The 24,185-nt window shown below is 36.1% G+C and overlaps 1 protein-coding gene across 6 annotated transcripts in view; it reads right to left on the bottom strand.

Annotated features, from left to right (window-relative positions):
• Nucleotides 1–24,185, bottom strand: part of DNM3 (dynamin 3) — a 563,268-nt gene that overhangs the window by 390,571 nt on the left and 148,512 nt on the right. The gene's annotated exons all lie outside the window — the stretch shown is intronic.

Here is a 24,185-nt window from a genome sequence, read left to right as displayed (position 1 = left end):
TTATTGCCATATGATTCAGGAATTGTCCTCCTTTGTATTTACCCAAATAGATTAAAATTTTATGTCTACATTCCTGAGTTACTTCACTTAGAATAATAGTCTCCAGTTCCATCCAGGTTGCTGCAAATGACATTAATTTGTTCCTTTTCATGGCTGAATAGTATTCCATCGTATATATTTATACCACAATTTCTTTATCCACTCATGGATTGATGGGCATTTAGGCTGGTTCCATATTTTCACCATCGCAAATCATGCTGCTATAAATGTGTGTGCAAGTGTCTGTGGGACAATTGATTACAATGTACCACTCTGGTGTGGAATGCTGATAGTAGGAGAAGTTGTACATGGTGGGGATGAGATTATATGGGAACTCTCTGTACTTGCTGCCTAATTTTGCTAAGTACTTAAAACTGCTCAAAACAATAAAGTGTATTAATTTAAATAGTACTTGTAAAGTATGTGGTACATAAAAATCATTCAATAAGTAAAAGTTGTGATCTCACCAGCTTCATTTCTCAACAATATCTTTGACCTACTGCAATACTAAGCCTCAGTCAAACCCAATGACTTTTACTTCTTCACATGCCCCCCTCACCTTTATAATCCCATTCCCATAAGCTCCAAATATCCTTCTCTTACTTTTTTGGTCAACTCCTACCCATCCTTCAAAATTTCTTTCAGACCTCATTAACGGGTCCTCAATCAGGCTCCCAAAAGCAGAACTCAGAGCCCTTTCTTTGTGCCCTTAAATCTTCCTATTTACACTGAAATCATAGCTCTTATACAACACTAGGAGCCTGCTTATATTTCAGTTTTCCCTACCGAGGCATAGTCTCTTCAAAACCAGGAACTACATACATATTCTAAGCTATTCACATCACTGCCAAACACAGAATAAGAACTCAGTAAATATTTATTAAGTGAATAAATTAATTTTAAAAATAAGCTTACTTTTTTAGGATCACCCAAGCATTGAAATATAAAATCCAGAGAAGATATATGATACCATTCTACAATGTTACCTAGATGTGTTGTCAGCACGGTTATTTTCCTATAAAAACACCGACATTTCTACCATTTTTATGTAACTAAATTATAAGTGGGGTGTCATTTCATCTAATTAAGAAATGGGACCAAACATAGCCACAAACCACATCAGCAGTTGCCAGAAAAGTAATCTGGAACACTGTGTACACTGGAACAACAGCAATGAAAAAAATCAATATAGAGTTAATATAAAAATGTATACAGCAAAATTAAAAACAGACTCGGGAAATTAGATGTCCTTCAGTTAATGCATTTTTTTTTTGTTTTGTTTTGGATTTTGATGGGAGTTGTGGGGGAGGGTGATTTGAAATCAATGTTGTTCTTTCTGTCTGGCAAAGATTATGGAATATTTTAATTCTGAAAGCAAACGGTGATGAATAGGAAGAATTTCATCTTTTTTTCTATAAGTTTTCCGACTAGTAGTTTCTTGTTACTTTCAACAATTCTGAATAACACAGTTTTTATTTTAAAAATCATCAGGTAATATTACTGTATGTGATGCTTGGTAAAATATTAGGTAAATAATGGAGAACAAAAATTACTGTCACTCTGGTGGCAAGGACTCTGCCTTGCTTACCAACATAGTCCAGATTCTAGCAAAGTACTTGGAAGATTTAATATTTGTAGGAAAAAAGAGAAATGAAAAAGAGAGGGAAAAAAGAAAAGGGAAAGAGGCAAGAGAAGAAAGAATTATCTCAAAAATAAGGAAATTTAGATGTGAAGTGGGTCTCTGAGAATTTGCACTCCAAAATAAGCTGAGACATGAAGAAACAACAAAAAAAAGAATCCACATACACTTAAATCTTCCTGCTATTTGTCCACCTGAATCCATTTTCTTCTTCATCCTTGGCACATGGCTAAGTTACATTTGCAAATCCTTCTTACAATTGAATTACAATCTCCCTTAGGTTATACCTGTGATTGAATTCTAGCTAGTGGAATGTGATATGTGCCACTTTTAGAGTTGGTCCATATAACTTCCCACATGTGCTCTTGCATGGTGCTTTACCTTCCCTTTGCTGAATCTAACCATAATAATTCCCAACGTCCCTAAGGGTGACAAGATGGAAGGATTCTGGAGCTCTGCAAAACATCATGGAGAAGAAATACCACAGCACCCTGAACATCGACGTAGGACTATTGTTTGCACCATTACATGTTTGAGTCTACTTATTACATATTATTAGTAGAAACAACGGTACTGTGAAGAAGAGAGCTGCCATAATGAAAAGCTGGCATAACAAAGTTAAATGGCAAGGAAACAAATGTTACAAGTTAGAAAGATGAAGATTCATGTGATGCAGTAGTTGCATATTTTGCAAACCTGCTGCATGTGATAACATTTAAGGTGGATTTGAAAGGAGAAGCTGTTGGAAAGGGTCAGAATATCAATTTGTCTTGATTGTTCCTTGATGCTTAAAGCAAGATATTTAAGAATGATATGAGTTCACACAAGAAATTTATCATTTTGCAAGTGGAAATTAAAAGGGATTAGGGAACATCTAAAAATTTGAATCTATTGATTTTGAAAAAGCTAACCTGTTTTTGTGATACAAACAATAGAATAAGAGACTGAAAAGGCTCTAAGCAACAAAGGTTCACTAAGAATTTTCAGTTAAACCCAGGGTTTGGAAATTTCTGTTTCTGAGTTTAAGAGAATAATAGAGTTCAGGCATATCTTTCTTCTGTAAACTACTAGAAAACCGGATACAATATATAAAACAGTCATTTTCAGACATTACCCACTTTCTGCTTGGAGGTAATTTCTTGGCCACAAGGCAAGGAGGAAAAATCCAAGGAGATAACCATCAATTAAACATTGGTCATGCTAAATTGAGGAGACATAGACTGAGATCAAGGAGACCACGGAACTAGACTTTGCAGGACAGTATGCCAGATAAAAGGGAGGTCCAGAAATTTTCACAGGGGTCCCATTGTGTCTTTGTTTAAATGCATGCATGGTATATAGGTTACAAAAAGAATAATTCTACATGCACGGCAGGGGAGAAAAGAACTTCCAGGAAGCTGTAAGCCAAATAATTCAAAGAGCTCACAAAAGGACAGGAATCATTTAAGTTCCCACCAGCTACAATGGAAAGATCTTATTGAATATGTTGCATTTATGAGAGACACCAGAGAGGTCAAATCTCAGTAAACTCTACCATGGACCTATTCTTTAATAAACCAAAAAACAAACATCAAAAATATGAAATTGATCTTCAAGTAATATAGCTATCTGCTAAAACAAAATCCAACATATTTTTAAGGAATATTGTACAATTCAGCACTCACATAAAATTCAAAATATCCAGTACTCAACCAAAAACCACTAGATACATGAAGAATACAGAAAGTATGACCTATCATCAGGGAAAAAGTATCTGTCAATAGAATCCTACTAGAAGCAATGGAATTCACAAATGACATTTAAACAGTTATTATAAATATGCACAAAATTCTCAAAAATATAAAATAAAACATGAACATGAGTAAATAAAAGGAATGAAAAGAAAAAACAATTGATGAAAACTACAAACTTACAGATTCTAAAGCTCAAAGAACATCAATCGCGCACACACACACACAAAACATACCAAGGCACACTATAATTAAATTGCTGACACCAGTGACAAAAAAAAAAAAAAAAAATAGAGGGAAAAAAGAGACACACACACAGAGATACTAATAACAGTAGACTTCTCATCAGAAACTATGAAAGCAAGAAAACATTAGAAGACATCTTTAAAGTGCTAATAACAACAACAACAAAAGATTATGACCTAAAATTCAATATCCAGTGAAAATATATTTTAAAAGTAAAGGCAATAACTTTTTTAGACAAAGAAAAGCTAAGACAATTTGTTTTCAGAGATCTGTCCTACAAGAAATTGTAAGTTCTTCAAGCTGAAGGAAATACAAGTTGGTAACTCAAATCTACACAAAGGTATTTTTAAAAACCTTTGCAAATAATAAGTGTATGGATAAATGCAGAATATTTCTTTCTCATTTTTGACATCTTTAAAAGATAACTTAAAGCGAAAATAATGTCAGTGCTTTCCAGGTGTCATTTAAAACGTATGCAGAAAATATAGCATGTGTTTGTATATAGAAAGATTTATGACATAGGTAGAAGACAAATTGCACAATTTCAGACTTAAATAAACTGATATTGATAACTACATTGAATATAAATGGTCTAAATTCTACTATTAAAAGGCAGAGATTGAAAGTTTGAATTTTAAAAAGCACCTAAGCAAAAGTTAACAGAACTGAAGGGAGAAGTGAATAAATTCACAAATATAGTTAAGGATATAACATTCCTGTCTCAGTAATGGAAAGAACAAGTAAATTAAAAAATCAAGAGGTATACAAGATTTAAATAACACTATCAACAAACTTGACCTAAAATACATCTATAGAACACATCACCCAATAATAGTACTTCTACCGTTATACATTTAATAAGATATTTTCATAATATGTAAACTGAAATCTATAATATATTACAGAGACTACTGAAATAAATGGAAAAAAAACCATGTTCACTGACTGGAGCATTCAATACTGTTAAGTCAGTTCTCTACTAATCGGTCTACAATAGTGCTGTTTGATAGAACTTACTGCAATAATGGAAATGTACTGTACTGAGCTTTCCAAGACATTGACCACATGTGGCTATTGAACACTTGACATGTTGTAGTGTGAATGAGGAACCAATTTTCAAGTTTTGTTTAATTTTAATTAATTAAATTTTAATTAATTTAAGTGATTTAAACCTTAATAGCCACATGTGGATAAAGGCTAGAATACTGGACAGTACATGCTACAGATTTAATGTAATTCCAAACAAAATCCAAGTAATCTTTTTGCAGAAACTGACAAGCTGATTACAAATTCAAATAAAAAGATAAACTATTATTTTAAAGAACAATGATAAAAAATACACTATCTGATTTCAAAGCTTACTATAAAGCTATGGTAATTAAGATAGTACATTATTGGCACGGGGTAGATACACAGATCAATGAAACAAAATATTAAGTCCAGAATTATAAATATAGGTTTAATATGTATTAAACTTATAACATATGCATATACATACACATATGTAAACATATATAATTGGTTTCGGACAAAGATTCCCATGTTATTCCATGGAGAAAGGACAGTCCATTCAAACTAAATGGTACGGGAATAATTACATATCTATATGAAAAATAATGAACTTTGACTCTTACTTCACACAATATACAAGAAAAAAAAAAGGTTGAGGCTTCAGTGAGCAATGATTGCATCACTGCACTACAATATATGTAAAGAGCAAGACCCTGTCTCAAATAAATAAATTAAACTTTTTTAAAACCGAAAACTACAACATTTCTAGATAAAAGCATAGAAGAAAAATCTCTGCAAACTTGGGATAGGCAAAGTCTAATGTGATTACGGACATAATCAGAAGAACCATATAAAAACTTGATAAATTGAACATAATCAAAAGTAAAACTTGCTCTTCAAAAGATAGGTAAAGAATATGAGAAAATGAACTATAGACGAGAAAATATTATAAATACATAATGAAAGATTTGTTTCAGATATATTTTTGACTCATTACTTAATCCTAAGAAGACAAACACAACTCAATTTAAAATAGGCAAAAGATTTGAACAGATGTTTCACAAAGCAGATATATAAATGTCCTATAAGGACATGAACTGATGCTCAGCATCACCACTAAGATGACACTCAGAGACATGCACATCAATGCTGCCTCACAGACAAAACAATGGAAAAAATTAAAATAAAACTAACAGCACCAAGTGTTGGTGAGAACGTGGAGCAATTAAACACTCATATTGCTCTTGGGGATAAAAATTGTACAACCATGTTGGAGAACAGTTTAGTAGTTTTTAAAAATTTTTTAACACGTGCAATTTTTCTCTCAGGTATTTTCCTAAGTGAAATGAAACATATGAACATGGAAAACTTGTGCATTAATATTTACAGCAGCTTTATTTGCAATAGCCCAAAACTAGAAACAACCTAAAGATCCACTAACAAATAAATGGATTGACAGAATATGGCATATTCACAGAATGAGATACAATTCACCTATTTTTAAAAAATGAACTACTGAAAACACACAGCAGCGTAAATGAATCTCAAAAACATTATGCTGAGCAGAAGCCAGGCACAAAGAGTACTTAGTGTATGATTCCGTTCACATGAAACTCCAGAAAAGACAAATCCAATTTATAGTGACAGAAAACAGTTCAATGGTATCTTGGAGCCAGGAGTTGGATACTAGAATAGAGACTGACTGGCAAGTGACACAAGGGAGATTTTATGGGTGATGAAAATGTTCTGTATCTTGGTTGTGGTACATGGGTCAACATTTGTCAAAGCTCATCAAACTTTACACTTAGAATGCGTACCTCCCTACTCAAGCCTACTGTCTCAGGTAGTTTCAAGGTAACCACAATAAGTTGAAAGAGACAGAAGAAGGGGGTGGAAGGTATTGGCAACATGAAAAATAAATAAATAAAATAGATTTAAGATCTATGCCTAGGAAAAAATCATTGGGTACAGTTATTTGTACATGGAATTAACAAGAAGCAGATAGTAGAGAAGCTTACTGAGTTTTTAAAGTTAATGAATTCACAAAGAAACAAAAGGCCTGGCCTGAAAAAGCCTCTGAGTTTTAAAACAACCTTTATCACCCCAAGTTTTTACAAGAAGAAGGCAGGCTGTGAAAGCTGTGAATCTCTCAAGAAAGTCACAATCCCCTATTTCTACTTCAGATATGTCAAAGAAGATAATGGACAAGGAAGAAACTTTCAGAAGTTGAACACAGGAAGAATAATAGACAATAGACAAGAGGAGTTCCTCCCAGAAAGCACAATTAGGATTTAATCAAGAAACTTCCCTCACCGCCAGCATAGAAAGACTTCACAATTGCCTGCCCTGTAGGCACCCACCACTGCTGTGGACTTGGGACTGTGAGGTATTTCCCAGTCTTGCTTTCTCACAGGAGTTTACGTCTCAGTTAATAACTAATCAAGCTCCACATACAGCCTTCAGCAATCTATTTGGAATCCTGAACACATACCTCATATTAATGACTATTGACCACAAAATGTCCTGGGCTCAGAACACCATCCAGTGACTCTTATCAGCAACAGCAGGAAATTCTTTTAACTGTTTCCAGTGGGTTAACTTGTAAACAGTTAGTACTACCAGATCTTTCTCAGTCAATTTTGTTCTTCACTCACAAACCAAATCCAAGCTCCTCTGGTCATCTGTCCTCCATGATCAGGAATTTCTACTACAGTAAAAGTTTCCATTAAGTTCATTGGTTTTGTTGGGACCTACTAAATAGGGAACATGATTTGCATTAAACAGACCTCTACAGGTACCATTACTGAAACTTGTAATTTTCTGTTTTTCTTTTAATAATTGTAATTGTAATTGGCTTTTTAAAAAACAAGAAGCACACACACACAATCGCATAGGTAACACAACTGCTTTTTGAAAGGGCGGCTCTGGCTTTGTGCATCCTGTATAACACATCAATGTGCAAGGAGCCTTAGATGAGTGATAGTGTCGGCAGTCCTAGGAGAAAAGGGCAAGAAGGGAGTGTAATGCAAAGGTTAACATTGCTGAGTGAGATTTAAGTTTTATAGCTATATGCTTCCTAAAATTGCTACAACTATTGGTTTTTGAAAGTCCTTATAACGATTCCTGCTAGAAAAATAATTTTATAAATCTGAAATCCATATGCCACAAACTCACTTTTTAACTAACTTAACAAATTATTTTTATGTAACACTTTTATATAGTTTATCAAGTGCCAGGCACTGTACTAAGTACTTTGTAGACATTAACTCATTTAATATCAAAACAGTCCTATAAGGAAGGTATTATTATTACTCCATTTTACAGAGGAGGAACCTGACACACAGAGAAATTAAGAAATTTGCCCAAGGTCACACAACTAGTAAATGGTGAAGCCATGATTCAAATCAGACAGTTTGGCTCCAGAGTGCTGCTATTAACCACTGCGGGCTGTATTGTTTTAAAATGTAATTTTTATATGTTTACGCGTTTATTAATGCAAATTCTTATTAAAGCAAAATTTTTTCAGAATGTTTCTCTGTTACTTTAGCAGAACAGCTTGTACTTTCGTTCCAACATGCTGCCTGCTTCCTCCTCTTGCTGCCTATTTGCCAATCCTTTTCACTGTGCCATCTGGAACCATCTTTATTGTCACCAAATTACTCCAACACACTCACACTCTTGTCTAAACAATAGCTCTCACTTCCTTGCCTTTATTTAAACTGGGTTTTCTTTTTCATGCCTTTCAGGTAAAGACTGTATATGCTCCCAGGCTCCATAGAGCCCAGGGTTAGAGGAAAAGAGTAGAGATTAAAGAATTTTTCTTATTCCTTGTTGCTTCTCCAAACCCAAATCTTCCACCTTCACATTGAAACACTGCTTTGGAACCTGACATCATCTGGGAAAAGCAACTTCTATTCCCCCTTGTTGCTGTCTTCCACCAAATGTCTACCACACCCATTTTCAACACAAACACACACATATCTTTTGAAGGTTTTAGCATCATCATGCTAGTCCTCACTCCCCTTAGTTCCACCATTATCCAAGCAGCAGCAATGTGCATGACGACGATGTATCCAGTCTGGTGGCTATTGAGTTCCTTGCCTGCTTCTATTCAATAACTTTTCACCTGCATGCCATTTTAGTAATTTTCTCCCATGACCACATCATGGACATTTATAACCTGGACTTGTTCCAGCTGTAAATCATAAACTCTAATATACATCTCTTTAACCACAAACTCCTATTCTCCCATTTTCTTTCTTCTCTTTATAGGAACACATTGCAATTCTTCAAGCTTGTCCAGAACCCATCCCTGAAACAATTTCATTTTCCTCAAAACATACAGATTCTTTTTTATTTCATTTTCTTCCAAGTATTTCACAGTCTGTCTTTCCAATTATTATTTTGCCAATATCCTCGACTCTGTTGCCCACTTTTATCTTCCATTCAACCCTCCCTGCAAAATCCTTATCTAAAAGCAACCCAAGTATTTGCCTCTTCAACCTCCCAGCTGCTGAGTGGTTTTGGGAATTACACAACCACTAAGCTTGGTGCAGATGCTCCGTGGCCTCAATAGAGTCCCACTTTCTCCTTCCACATTTCTCCACAGCAGCTGGTCAAAATGAATTTCTCGCCAAATGTCTTATACAACCCCCTTCTCTCTTAACATCCTTACCCCACCCCCAACCCAGTTCTTCCTCAGCTGATAGTCTTGCTCCCCACTTACAGTGAGAAAATCTATGTCAACAGGCAATAAATTATTCAAATACCTCTCCAGATATCTACGTATAAGCCTCATGTACACTTCCTTACTTCACTCTTGTCTCAATGGAAAAAAATAGTTTTTCTTCTATTCAAGGTACATGGTAGCCACTCAAGAAATGTTGAAGAGCAAGAAGGGGAGGGGGAAGAAATAGAGGAAAAAGAGGAAGGGGAGGGGACAAGAGAGGAGGGAGGGGAAGATCCTAAAACTCAGCAATGAAAAATGGAGTTCTTACAGAAGTTTAGAAGAATTTCGCTTTTTTTATTGTCATATTTTATTTATACTGCCAACAAAATAACTATATGAATCTAGTTTAATTATATATTCTGAGGATGGCTTATAGAATATGTTTTCATAACAACTTTTCAAAGAGCTACTCCATTAATGGAAATGTTAGAAACTCGTGGTCACATTAGAATCCAGGAGTAAGATTTAATTGCATAGGAAACTATTAATTGTGTTTTAATGTCCTTGAAATAAGAAAGACATAAGAGCACAATTATTCTGTAACACTAAAGTCATCATTATTAAACGCTTTTACCTTGAAGAGCAATGCAACACATCCATATATTAATATAAAGAGAATTTCAGGAAAAAATGAAGATTCATATTACTAATTGGCAATTAAATTCAGAAAAAGAGAGAATATGTTTATTATCTTCTTACTTTTTTAAGTCTTTTTCATGAACAGTGTTTCTTTTCTACATTAAATTTCTACATTCAAACTCCACAGAGAGCATCAGGGAAGTTTTAAACTTCTTTAAGCAGCGTCTTTACAGTGACCCCCAGTGGCAAAAAGAAACGAACGCGTTAGAAATCCACGTTGAGGCCTTTTACACTGATGACAATAACAAGCTCCATTTTAACAGCACATTCACTTTGTCATCGTGCCTTCACATTTTTCTTTTGTTTGTACTTTTAAAAACTCCAAATGTTACACACACACATTCACATTCAAGTCCTAAACATATTCTTCCTTCTTTTTCACAGTAAATTTTATAATCATACCATCTTATTTTCCCAATTAAATCAGCATATCAAAGAATATATACTTTCATAAAAAGCTTTGGTAAGCCTATAAAGCTAATGTATTTGTTGTCATATTTTCAAATCTAAATAAGACTCAATTTGCTTTTTTAAAGGCTAAAATGAAAGTGTTCCTTTATACTTGGGCAAGCCCATTTCTCCACATGCAGATAAATGATCTATTCTTTGCAAACAAGCTGAATTATAACATGGCTTAGCGTTTGTCTTGTTCAAGCCCAATGCATAGTAAATTATCACTTTAAAAGAACAAGGAATTGGATAGAACTTGTAAAACAATTTTTTCAAGGACTCCAAACCCTTCAGGTTTAGTCTCTGTTTCTATTTTCTAATTGAGTTTATGAGTCTCACCCATATTATAAAAAGCTCAAAAACATATTCCTGAAGAAGTCAAAACACGGCTTCTATGAGTTACATACTAAGTTATTTTTAATCTGATTTTTTCATACATATTAACTGATTCAATACATATCAAGTAGCATTTGGGCATTCAATGCAATTAATTAGCATCTATTAAGTTTTTTAAATTGGTCAAATACTTAAGCAAAGCATTTTAAGGTTAAATGGAAATCTAATTCAGGTGAAGAATAGGTTCAGAGACAGATATAGTACCTGGAAAATAGGTTTCCTCCATGAATTGTTTTTATTTTTGCAGTTTATAAACATAATCATTATATTCTGAGTGTTGACAATACCTGGATGTTTGAAGCTTCTGTTCAACTTAGCAGCATCTCCACCATCTCTGTGACCAGACAGCAAATTGGGTATCTGCTAAATGTTGCCAAAGGTCAATGAATATCAGTTTACATCACCCATGGATTTTTAACATTTTCCAGATTTAAGAGGGAGACATCAAAAAGCAAACTCTGAAGGAGGTATGTAGGGACACACCCCCATAAGTCAAATTTAAAAGTCTGCCACCAGCTTAGTAGTTAATTCTGACCCAATGCACGAATTTCATCTCAAGAGAAGATGGTGCCCTCTTTCCCAGCGAGAGGTCTCACACTCCTCTTGGGATGGTTTTATACTCCAGGAAGACCTCTGGTCATGCTAGATTTAGAAATGAAATTCATTTGCTGTGAAATAAATCACCGTGAAAGGGATTTCCAGACACATTTGCCTCCCTAGCGAGGCCTTTGAACAGCCCTCTATTGTAGACGACAAGCTGGATGGGTAATGCTAAAATACTGCTGTGCTCAGAAGATAAAAGGCACAGTTATAGTCTTCATGGGTAATGAACTCATGATCAAGTAATCAATCAACACCACCACTAACTCCTCTGCTTTCCATACAGGAAATGGAATGTCTCTCAAGGGTGAACGGCTCAGCCAGGGTGTAGCACTATCAATAAAATAAGCAGATGTCAGCGACACTGCTAGGCACCTTGAGCAGCAGTGTAAACATAGTGTCTTTATTATACAATCATTAGGACCTATCAGGATACGCAGATATTCAGTCATCATAAACTCAACACGATAAAAAGCTATCTCCCCACTAATCAGTTTATCAACTAATCTCATCTGTCTCCATGTTCTCTTCCTTTCCTACGATTAAAATGGAAGAATAATCCAATTCTCTTCAATCTATGGCCAGGACTCTTACAGGTACCCTGTATCTCATCCTCATTCCCCTAAATCAAGGACTTCTCTCACACATTTATCCTGTCTTTATCCCATTCTCCTGTATTTATCTCTTCTCTATCCTCCATCACCAATTTAATTTATCTTCTACATCATTTCCATCAACACACAAACAAGTTATAGTATCTCCCATCTTTCAGAAACATTCTCTTTATCTTACACTATGATTGTTAGTGTTTCATTTTTCTGTTTCCCTCTACAGTGGGCCTTAAAGAGCTGTTTATTATTCCTGTCTTCACTTCCTCACAGCCAAGTTTTCCTTGAACCCTCTTTAAGGGCACTTTCCTACCAAACCCCTCTTATCAAGGTCACCAGTGACCCTCAACTGCCAGATCCAATGGTCAGTTCTCCACCCTTATCTCCATTGGATGAAACATAGAAGTCTAATTTTAATACAAAGATTGGAGGTGATGATATCTTGGACCCAGTTCAAGGTTGTTTTCTTTCTGTTTACTACTGAATCTTCCAGCAGTGGATGGAAAGGAACCAGGAGCTAAGAATACGAGTGACTGAATGGATGCAGCTTCTCAGCATCTCTCTGGCTCCTCACAGAGCAGCATTTTAAGTTTGAAGTCCAGTACAGCCTGTGAGAACTGGGGAAAACTGACAAGCCAGAGGGACAAAGAAATATGGGTGCTCTGTCTTTGATATCTTTAGTTTGGGAGCAAGGCTGTATTACAATGTAGGAGAAATCTCACTCCCCAACACTTACTGACTCCTGTGTTTCATTTCTAACTGTTATTGGGCTTCCTCACCATTCCTAAGCAGTAGGCCTGGTTGACCTGCCACATCACCCTCCTCCATCTCTCAGCCACATTTGGCATGGCCGATTACATTGCCCATCTTGAAGTCATTTTTCTCTTGTCCTCTGGAAAGCCATAGTCACTTGATTCTCTACCGCTTCTTCATCACCTCTGCTATTTTCCCTCCTGTTCACCAATGCTAAAATACTGGAGTGTCCCAGGGTTCCTTCTCTGGCCCTCTTCTCTTCTCTACCTACACTCATCTCCTAAGTAATCTCAACTCAACTAGTCTCAAAGCTGTAGACACCACCTGAATTAATTCCCTAGGGCTGTCATAACAAATTACCACAAACGAGTGGCTTAAAACAACAGGAATTTGTTGTCTCACAGTTCTGCAAGCCAGACATCCAACATCCAGCTGTCAGTAGTGTCATGCTCACTCCCTCCAAAGGCTCTACAGGAGGGTTCTTCCTTGCCTCTGCCAACTTCTGGTGACTCCTGACATTCTTTGGCTGTGGCAAAATAACTCCAATCTCTGCCTCCATCTTCACATGGCCTTCTATCTTGTCTCTCTCTGTCTTAAATATCTCTCTCTTTTCTCTTATAAAGACACCAATTACTGGATTTTAGGGCCCACCCTAAATCCAGGATTATCTCATCTCAAGATACTTAACTTAAAAACATCTGCAAAGACCTTCAAATATTCACAGGTATGGGATAGGGGAGAGGAGACTGTTGGGCCTTACAAATATCTTTCTTAGAGGGGTGAGGGGCATGGTTTAAACCTGCATACCAGTATAGACTGATAACTCAATGATTCATAAATCCAGTTTGAAACTCTGCTCTTGAGCTGGATCCAATCTCTTATATGTAACACCACCACTTAGGTGTTTAATGAGCACCTCAGATTTTACATATCCAAAATAGAACTCTTAATCTCCCACAATATTTTCCTCTCTGAATATTCCTAATCTCAGTAAATGATACAACCACTTAACCTGTTCCTTTGGGTAACCCTTGGAGTCATCCTTGACTTCTTTCTTTTAAACACATGAAGCAAACCATTAGTAAACTCTATCAGCTCTACTTTCACAGTATACCTTGAATCAGACAACTTCTTCCCTCAGTACCATTCCTCTCTTATTCCAAAACACATCACCTCTCCCCGTGCTGGACCTCTCTGATAGAATAACCTAACTGGTCTCCTTGCTTCTCTTCATGCCGGTCTTCAGTGTTTTCTTCTCACAGCAGCCACATTGACCTATGAAAACATCAGTCAGACCTTGCCTCTCTACTCTTAAAACCCTTCACTGGTTGCTCAGCCCACTTTGAAAAAAATACAAAGCCTCTGTTGTGATCTGTAAAACCCCACATGATCTGAGCCCTGCCTACCTCTCTGATTGCAGAACCAACAACACTTTTCTGCTGAGGCCCAGCCTCAACATCCTCCTGGCTGTTCCTGAACATGTCAAGCCAGTTCCACTCTCATTCCTTTGTGCTTACTGTCCCCTTTGCCTGGAACACTCTACTTCTAGGTGGTCACAGGGCTTATTCCCTCACTTCATCAGTTATCTGCTTAAATGCTGCCTCCTTAGGCCATCTGTCTAAGACAGCATTCCCAATCAATCTCTCTTCCCTTATTCTGTTTCATTTTTCTTTGCAGTACTTATTTTTCTTCATAACACCTGACATTATACTAATGGGTTATCTGTTATCTGTCTGTTTCCCCCGTTAGAATACAAGCTCTAGAAGGCCAAGAATTTTGTCTTGTTCACCACTGTATTCCTGGTGGTAAGAATGGTACTTGACACATAGTAAGTGCGCATTCATTATTTGTTAAATAAATGAACAAGCAACCAGAATAATCTTTTAAAATTAATTAAAGCAACGTAGCCATATTAATAACTGATACGGAAAAGTGAAAATTACATTAAACCAATTGAAGACGATGCTGACTGAGTGCTTTGGGGAAGTAATCAAGAAGCATTCATGTAGTAACATAAGTGTGAACTCCTAAATCAATTGGTTCTCCTGGATTTACAATATTTGCTCTAGAAGTTTAGAGCAAACCACAGTGTAACTTTAACAGTGTTTCACCATATTTAGTACTATAAAATTTCATTATTTGGGCTTCATATATATATATATTTTTTTAATTCTAACATGTGTTCATGATTATTGCTGAATAAAGTGCTTAAAACAGAGAGAGATAGATGATATAATGGAAAGAATTAGCACTATTGGCATCCGAGACAGGCACTTATATCATGCATCTGCCTCTTGCCAGCTGCTTGACAGTGATCAAGTTCCAAGACCTCTCTAGCTCAATTCCACCTATAGAAAACTGCGGTGATACCACCTGACTGGCATACTTGGGATTATAACATATGACACATGGTGTTATTACACAACTCATTTCACTTGAATTAATATATGCTGTGGGCCAAACCACATCCCCTAAAACATGAAAATGTTCATTTCATAAAGCTGATCATCCAGGGACTTCTGTGACTTTCCACACACAAGATGCCATGTAAACAAATAGCCTATTTTTTAGAATGGTGAAGAAACAAGAAGATAATCAAAAACATGCACTGAGCACCTGCCTAGTCTGGTGTCCTACCAGGTGGTACATACAGCACATTGAATTTACACGACTGACCAGGAGCGTTTTGCTGGCTCAACAGATGCCTGATAAATGTCTTTGAAGCAACAAATTAATGAACTAAAAAAGGGAGTGACTGAATTGTTAATGTATATGAGCAGGATTGTAAAGAGCTGAAGGGTTCCTGTCCCATCTGGGGTGCCAATAAATAAATAAATAAACAAACAAAATAGCTGGAGGAAGTGCTCCTTTGAGAAAGCACTGAACGCTCCCTCTGCAGCGAGACTGTGCTAGGAATCTTAGTCTGCTCGTTTACTCTAAATCCATGAGCAGCAGCTAGCATAATCCTGAAACAAATCAAGCCAAGCTCAGGAAAATCCTCCTTCTATGCCACCCCAGCCCCAACCTCCCTAAGACCTTCTTTCACCTATAGTTAATCTAGCAATTTGCAGATGAATCTGAAATTATGCTTATTGCATAACACATTATTAAAATATTCAAAACAATTTTATTATAATTCTATTTTTTGTATTATCAAGCCTCATTAAATCACATTGGTGTGGTAGTTTGAATTATGAAATATATGAATTATGAATTATATGAATATGAATTATGAAATATATATGAAATTACGAAATTGAATTATGAAATATAACTGCTTTAAAGAAAAGTATATTAAATCTACAAGTTATATACAACAAATAAAATAACAAAGCCTGGTAAAGTTTCCTTTAATTCTTTTCAAGAGGAAAATAACTGCTAGCATTTGGTTAGCTATTTCGAGTAGGTGGTTTTTTGTTTTTTTATTTTTTGAGACAAGGTCTCACTCTGTCACCTAGGCTGGAGTGCGGTAGTGTGATCACATCTCACCACAGCCTCGACCTCCTGTGCTCGTATAATCCTCCCACTTTAGTCTCCCAAGAAGGTGGGACTACAGGCATGCACCACCACATCCCGCTAATTTTTTTATATTTTTTTATTTTTTTATAATTTTTTTATATTTTAGTTACTGCCTAAAATACACTACCTCTCAGAAGACGGGGTTTCACATGTTGCCCAGGCTGGTCTTGAACCCCTGAGCTCAAGCAATCTGCCCACCTTGGCCTCCCAAAGTGTTAGAATTATGGCTGTGAGCCACCACACCGATCCAATTATTATTATCTTTATAATAATTTATCTTAATTATTATAGCAACCTTTTGAGGTAAGGGTTATGATAATTTCACTTCATTTTAGAGATTAAGTAATAAGGTTCAAATAAGTTAAATAACTTGCCCAAGGACACACAATCAGGATGTGATGGATCTGCTTCCAAGCCCTGTGTTTATTTTTATCTACATCATTTAATAAGGCAACTAGCAGAGGAATGGTCTGATGAAGTGGAAAACGTACTGGAGGAGGAGGGGAAGGGCTATACCATACGCACATGGTGTGTTTACAGGTATGTTATTCAACCACTGAATATATCACCTAGATAAACTTCCTTACCCCAAAATAGGACCTCACCCATACCAACCTCCAGTATTCTTGTGAAACTAAAGCAAAAGTAAGAGCACTTTGAAAAGTAAAAACCACTCTACAGAGAAAAATATATTCAAAACATCATATAATTCTGATGGCTAGGAGTTTGACATTTCAAATTATATAGCCATTCCCCTTGAAATTATACTAAAAACTCTTTTACTCAGTAAAACCATTTTTCATAAATGATGCAAAAGATGAGCTTGAACTTTGTCTAGCCACAAATTTGTGACATTCTACATATGCTGAGAGAATAATTTCACATGAAACTTAATATAAAACATATATAAATATATCCCAACATTTAATAATACTTATTTTATAGAAGTTTTCAATCTGAATATTATTATGCAAATAATTTATAATTAACTTATCAACATGAGCTGTCTTCCTAAGTATATATTCAAATATACTCAAATCCCATTTAGGTGAAAATTGCCTGTCTATGTCAAAAAGATTTAATTTAGTACAAAGTAGCTACTGCCTAAAATACACTACCTCTCAGAAAATGATAATTATGTACCTTGGTGGATAAGATTCTAATTCAGATAAATAAAGAATGAAGAATGGTCCTCTATTATCTAAATAGGTCATCCTGTTTAGCCAAGGGCAAAATATCAAAAAAGATGTACATTAAGTGGTGAGAACAGGCCACTTTCACAGACAGCCAAATCATTCCTGAAGACCAACAGGGTAACAGATGTCATAACCAGATTGCCCTCACCATCCCAACTCCAATGACTGTTATATGAAAAGTTTCTTGTTATTATAGTTGTATAGGACCAGAATGAGGAATATAAATGGGAATTCTGGAATAAGGACCTCTGAAAAGACCACTTCTCCATAAACACAGTAAGAAAGAACAGGCAAAAATTGTTAAAGCCAACTGTTTCAGAACTCTGGAAATTAACCAAAGGCTTACAATAATCTAAGGAGTAAATATTCAAAAAAAAAAAAAAACACCTGGATTTCTGGCCAAGCACAGTGTCTCACACCTGTAATCCCAACACTTTGGGAGGCTGAGGCAGGTGGATCACTCGAGGTCAGGAGTATGAGACCAGCCTGACCAACATGGTGAAACCCCGTCTCCACTAAATGTAAAAAATTGGCCGGGGATGGTGGCACATGCCTGTAATCCCAGCTACTTGGGAGGCCGAGGCAGGAGAATCACTTGAACCCAGGAGGCAGAAGTTGCAGTGAGTCGAGACTGTGCCATTGCACTCCAGCCTGGGCAACAAGAGCAAAAACTCCATTTGAAAAAAAAAAAAAAAACCCTGGATTTCAGTAAGAACAACAAGCCATGTGGTGTTTGAACTTGCCCTATGCCCATACCCCTCTCATCTCTACAGTAGTCTTGAAAACAAAAACTCCACAATCACGGTGAAAATCAGAAGCCTAGAAACCCCTGAAGGGGACAGAATGGGGTTGGAGAACATCAAAACTACAATTTTCAGACAATTGTAATTATTTAACCTGTCTAGCAGTTCCCTAAAAACCCCCATTCACAGGACTTTTCTTTATTTGACCTGACTCAGAGCTTATTCAGTGCGAAAAGCCTTTTTCCCCAGAAAATATTTGTCAAAAATAATCAGTGGCAATTGTTCAACATCACATGTCTCAAGCAGCAATAAAAATTGGGACAAAAAAAAAAAGAAAAGAAAAGAAAAAAACTAACCAAAAAACTTAAAAGGAAAAGCTTAGGAATGAGACGGCCACAAAGGTCATTGAAAATTTTGTATATATGTACAATCTAGAATCTAGAAAGCCACATGCATGCTTGGGGTTTTGTGTAAGCACAGCAAAGACCTCAGAAGATCCTAAATTCTCACCTCTAGCTCACCTTGAGGCTCTGCACAGGCAAGAAGTTAGGATTAAGGCAGAGTTGTAAACTGCCTGCCTGAGCATTGAAGCCATACCCCAAAATGCACATTGAGAGCTTTGGTAAATGTTTAGAGATCTACTGGCTCTGGTATTTAAGAAAATCTCTGTCCTGACCACTAAAAAAATAAAGCTGAGCAAAGACTTAAGTGGCCACACACAACAAAGAATATAGCTTACAGAATTGGTTCATGAAAATTAGTAACCAAATAAATAGCACCTGCGGCAACAACAATAAATAGCAACGAAAACTGGGATGGAGAGAGGAATCTGGTTTCTAGTGCTGCCACATCACATTATTTAAATATCTCATTTTCAACCAAAAAAATAAATTTTAACATATGCAAAGAAAGTATGTTCCACCCAAAAGAAAACATACAGTCAATAGAAACTGTCCCTGAAAAAGTCCAGAAATTGAAATTACTAGACAAAGGCTTTAAATCATTTTAAATATGTTTTAAAAACCAAAAAAAAATTAATAATCTAAAGAACAAACAGAATGTATGAGAATAATGTTTCACCAAATATAGGATATCAGTAAGGATATAGATATTATTTTTTAAAAAAAAAAGAACCAAATAGAAAATCTGGAGATAAAATAACGGAAATTTAAAAATTCACTATAGAGATTTAATAGCAGATCTGAATAGGCAGAAAGAATCAGCAAACTTGAAGACAGATCAATTGAGATTGTTCCTCCCAGTCTAAAGAAAAGAAAGACAAAAGAAAGAATGAAGAAACATGAACAAAGTCTCAGAGATATGTGAAAACATCATACCAACATACACATAATGTGATTCTCAGAAAGAGAAGAGGAGGGAAAGAGGAAGAAAGAATCGTTGAAGAAATAATGGCTGAAAATTTCTTAAATTTGATTTAAAAAGCATTAATCTACACATCCAAGAAGGTCAACAAACTCCAAGTAGGATAAACTCAACAAGATCTGTACCTACAGATATCATAATCAAACTGCCAAAAGACAAAAAAAAAAAAAAAAAGAGAGAGAGAGAGAGAGAGAATCTTAAAAGCAGGAAGAGAGAAGAAAATCATGTTCAAGGGATCCTCAATGAGATTAACAGCTGAATTTTGACCATGGAAGTCAGATGGTAGTGGGATGACATGCTCAAATTGACAAAAGGAAAAGAAGTAAAAATTCTCCTTCAAAATTTAAGGAGAAATTAAGACATTCCAAGATAAACAAAAACCAAGAGAATCCCTTACTGACAGACATAGCCTACAATAAATACTAATGAGAGCCTTTCAGGCAGAAATAAAAGGACACTGGACAGTAACTCAAACACCAAGAAAAAACTGAAGAACACCAGTAAAGTTAACTACATAGTTAAACATAATAGACAATATAAACATATTTTTGTTTGTAACTCTTTTTTCTCACATCTGATTTAAAAGACAATCATATAAAGCTATAATTATATTTCTGTGTTGATAGGCATGTATTGTATAAAGTTGTGATTTGTATGACAATAATAGCACATAGGAAGGGGAGGGAGTGGAGCTTTAATATAGGAGCAAAATGTTGTGTATTATTGAAATTAAGTTGGTATTGATCCAAACTAGACTGTTATAAATTAAGATGTTAATTGTAATCCTATGGCAACCACTAAGAAAATAACAAAAAAAGTAAAATAAATGACCAAGGAATTAAAATTATATACTAGAAAATAAATATTTAACACAAAAGAAGATAGTAACAGAGAAATAGAGAAACAAAAAAACACAGGTCATACACAAAACCAATGGCAAAATAACACACATAAATTCTATCTCATCAGTAATGACTCCTACCAAAACTTTCAAAAGTCTCCTCTTGGGACCACCATATATAGAATATAAAAACTGGGGGCAAGTAAGTCTGTAAATGGTGGAGCAGAACTTCTAATGATCCACAAAAAAGGAGATTTATTTTAGGTAAGTTCATGAACATTTACATGACAATTTCTAAGTGGCATCTAATAAAAATGAGCTTGTAAATAAGCCAAGCCTATGATTTTTTTTTTTAATCTCAGTTGACTTTCTGGAGTAGATTTGTGGCATAAAATGACACACTCCTGACTGACAGTCAATGCTGTATTTTCCTTATGCTATAACAACACGTCAAATATACTGGGAATGACATTATGGAGATTGATTCCTTTCTGGCAAACTGATGACTCCCTCCACAAACATTCATTGCTCTCACCTAATGATCTGTGATCACATGAGTTATTATTTTAGGTCATAAATGAATCTTCTTTTGAAAAGCCTGAGAAATGAGATGTAGTTACTGCCCATTAATATTCCCCATGTGCACAACAGGGGTAAAATACAGCATGAATATGTTAAACCAATTTTAAGAAATCACTTTACAAGATTTATTAGTTGGCCTAATTTTTTAGTTTATATTTATTATAAAATTCATAATACACACAAAATATTCTCCAATGGCTTTTCTTCTACTAGATTTGAAGTTGTGAGGATGTGAGGCAGGATATCTACAGCCATCTTGTCACCTGTGAAAAGAATTTATCTTAAAAAAGAAACAATTTCAAGGAGGCTGAACCAAGGTGGGGCAAAAGAGAAATCAGGGACTGAATGGTATCATTTGCGGTACTCCATGAAGCTTCATCTGGATTGTCATGTTGTGGTATGCATTTTTAATCTTCATCCCTATTCCGCAGCATACAACTACTAAAGTCCTTGGAATCTTCAAAGTGATAAATATCTTTTTGTAGGCTAATGGGTTGGTAAGTGGCTGGCAGCTCCTGGATAGCTTCAGCACATGGACTGGTCACTAGAAAGAACAGGCATGACCTCCTAGGAGGGATGAGGGGCTGAAGTTTAAGTTGATCACCATAACTGATGATTTAATCAATCATGCCTACATAATGAAGCTTCCGTAAAAATCCAAAATGGACTGGGTTCTGAGAGCTTCTGGATAGCTGGACATGCAGAGGTTTCTAGAGGGTGGTATGCCCAGAGAGAACATGAAAGCTCCACATCACTTCTCATACACTGCCCTATGCATCTCTTCATCTGTATCCCTTGTAATATTCTTTATAACAAAGAACTGTTTCTCTTGAGTTCTGTGAGCCCCTCTAGCAAATTAATAGAACACAAAAGAAGAAGGTTGTAGAAACCCCAATTTATAGCCAGTCGGTCAGAGCACAGGGTAAACAACCTGGATCTTGTGACTGGCATCAGAAGTGGGGCTGGTCTTGTAGGACTGAACCCTCAACAAGTGTGATCTGATGCTATTTCCAGGTAAACAGTATAAGAATTGAATTTAATCAGAGGATACCTAGCTGATGTCTGCTGCAGAAAAGAATCAATTGCTTGTTTGCAGTCGAAGAAATCACCACACATCTGGAGTCAGAAGCATGTTTGAAAGTATAGTAGGAGAAGCTGAGTTTGTTTTCTACATGGACTCTTCAGGAATGTGACTGGGCCGAACTCACTAGAATTCACTGATGGTATGACTCTCTCTGTCCCAATCTGACAACCATGGCTCAATCTCCTATGGGATAAGAAGGCTGTAAGACAGGAATGGTTCAGCACCATTTTTATGACTAGATTCCAGTCCCAGTTTATAATCTGACTCTTCCAAGTCACTGATGCTGTAAAGGGAGTCCTGGTGATGGTCCTAACTTGCCACCTGGGAGCCTCTACCTGCTTTGTTATAAGACCCAGTTTCAGGGATGGTGGAGGAAACCAAGAAGAAAAAAAACAGTTACCATTGCAGAATTCTGCAAAGGCCCAAGAATTGAAGAACCAATGCTAGGGTATAGAAGGAGCTGAAAATAAAAGAATTGACTGAAGGCTCCTAGAGGACACACCCACATAGCTACCCTTCCTCCACCTCAGCAGAGTACTGAAGACATGCTTCAAAAGAGGTTGAACCAGAGGGACTCTGGACTCCAGAAAACTTTCAGGAATGCCATTATGAAAGCAGAGGATTAATTAAAAGTGTACACACTGAATAGTGAGAACCATCCTCCTCCCACTCCATCCCCTGCCCCACCAATTCTTGGCTCCAAGAACACTAGACATCAGGCTTATACTGGAGCAGCTCAGGAGAAAATACTCTTAGAACCTAACGATTGAGGAAGTCTCCTAACAAAATGGTCAACTCTCAGCACAGTTACTCCACGGGAAAACCCACTGGTCAATGAATCCCTCTCATGTACACAAATTAGCTTTTGGTGCTCCACTTTCATGCACGAACAAGTGGCAAAAGATGGACAAACATTTGAAAAAGGTCTCTAACATCAAAGACAGAAACAAAAACAAACAATCAGAAAACAATGGACTCAGACAATGTCGATTACAAAAGAAAACCTTCAAAAAGCTCTCACTAAAATCCTTGGAGGAAGATATTGTATTTGTGAAAACAAGAACAAGATGCTATTTTTAAAAATAAAAATAACATTCACTAAGTAAAAAAAAATGAACTTTTAAAATGAATCGGAAAAGCAGAAGATAAAGTTGAGTAAATCTTGCTAAAAGTAGAACAAAAAGACAAGAAATAGATTATAGAAAAGAAAGATTGAAATAAAGGATTCATTCAGGAGTTCTAACCTGCTAATAATAAGAACTACAGATAAAAAGAACAAAGAAAATTGGGGCAATTAATTATGAAACAAAGAAAAATTCCTAAAATTGAAGTACATGCATCTCCGTATTAAAAGGGCACATCACTAAATGCCCTTCCGCAATCACTTTATTATTATTATGGTTTTTGTTTTTGTTTTTGTTTTTTTTTTTGAGATGGAGTCTTGCTCTCTTGCTGTGTCGCCCAGGCTGGAATGCAATGGTGCGACCTCAGCTCACTGCAACCTCCACCTCCCGGGTTCAAGCAATTCCAATCCTCTGCCTCAACCTCCCAAGTAGCTGGGATTGTAGGCGCCCATCACCACGCCCAGCTAATTTTTGTATTTTTAGTAGAGATGGGGTTTCACCATCTTGGCCAGACTGGTCTTAAACTCCTGACCTCGTGATCCACCTGCCTCAGCCTCCCAAAGTGCTGGGATTACAGGCGTGAGCCACTGCACCCGACCCCGTGGTCACTTTAAACAGACACACACCGAGGCCAGCATTGAGGTCTCTGATGATAAACTGTCATTATTCAACTCAAAGAAATAAAAAGCTAAAACATCCGCCTAAGAAAGGAACTTTTCTGGATTTTGAGATGGCAATAACAAATAAATCCCTGCTTTTATATATATTGGTTCTCAAATAATTATAAACTAAATAATATCTTACATGCATTAATAGAGCTTCCTATTTTAAAGAAACAAGACAAAGAAAAAACACAGAAAGACTTTTCGTTGG

Source organism: Macaca mulatta, chromosome 1 (assembly GCF_049350105.2).
Source record: "Macaca mulatta isolate MMU2019108-1 chromosome 1, T2T-MMU8v2.0, whole genome shotgun sequence".
Lineage (NCBI taxonomy): Eukaryota > Metazoa > Chordata > Mammalia > Primates > Cercopithecidae > Macaca > Macaca mulatta.
The sequence above is the reverse complement of the archived record's forward strand: the minus strand, read 5'-3'. Positions and strand labels throughout refer to the sequence as shown.